General features: G+C 40.5%; 1 non-coding gene across 1 annotated transcript; it reads left to right on the top strand.

Annotated features, from left to right (window-relative positions):
* Positions 1 to 356: 356 nt before the first annotated feature.
* LOC112765108 (small nucleolar RNA R71) lies at positions 357 to 464 on the top strand. The gene has a single exon (XR_003183517.1). It is a non-coding gene; the product is annotated as a small nucleolar RNA R71 (small nucleolar RNA).
* The last annotated feature ends 324 nt before the right edge of the window (positions 465 to 788 follow it).

Here is a 788-nt window from a genome sequence, read left to right as displayed (position 1 = left end):
TCAGGATCATAAGCTTCTTCTTCAGATGAAACTTCCTTAGTACTGCCTGGTGCATTTTGCATTCCAGACAGACTTTGAGATATCAAATTGACTTGCTGAGTCAATATTTTGTTCTGAGCCAATGTGGCATTCAGAGTGTCAATCTCAAGAACTCATTTCTTCTGATTAGTCCCATTGTTCACAGGATTCCTTTCAGAAGTGTACATGAATTGGTTATTTGCAACCATTTTAATTAGTTCTTGAGCTTCTATAGGCGTCTTCTTCAGATGAAGAGATCCTCCAACAGAGCTATCCAAAGACATCTTGGATAGTTCAGAGAGACCATCATAGAAAATACCTATGATGCTCCATTCAGAAAGCATGTCAGAGGGACACTTTCTGATTAATTGTTTGTATCTTTCCCAAGCTTCATAGAGGGATTCACCTTCCTTCTGTCTGAAGGTTTGGACTTCCACTCTAAGCTTACTCAATTTTTGAGGTGGAAAGAACTTTGCCAAGAAGGCATTGACTAGCTTTTCCCAAGAGTTCAGGCTTTCTTTAGGTTGTGAATCCAACCATATCCTAGCTCTGTCTCTTACAGCAAAAGGGAATAGCATAAGTCTGTAGACTTCAGGGTCAACCCCATTAGTCTTGACAGTGTCACAGATTTGCAAGAACTCAGCTAAGAACTGATGAGGATCTTCCAATGGAAGTCCATGGAACTTGCAATTCTGTTGCATTAGAGAAACTAATTGAGGCTTAAGCTCAAAGTTGTTTGCTCCAATGGCAGGGATAGAGATGCTTCTCCC

This window comes from Arachis hypogaea, chromosome 2 (genome assembly GCF_003086295.3).
Source record: "Arachis hypogaea cultivar Tifrunner chromosome 2, arahy.Tifrunner.gnm2.J5K5, whole genome shotgun sequence".
Classification (NCBI taxonomy): domain Eukaryota; kingdom Viridiplantae; phylum Streptophyta; class Magnoliopsida; order Fabales; family Fabaceae; genus Arachis; species Arachis hypogaea.
The sequence above is the reverse complement of the archived record's forward strand: the minus strand, read 5'-3'. Positions and strand labels throughout refer to the sequence as shown.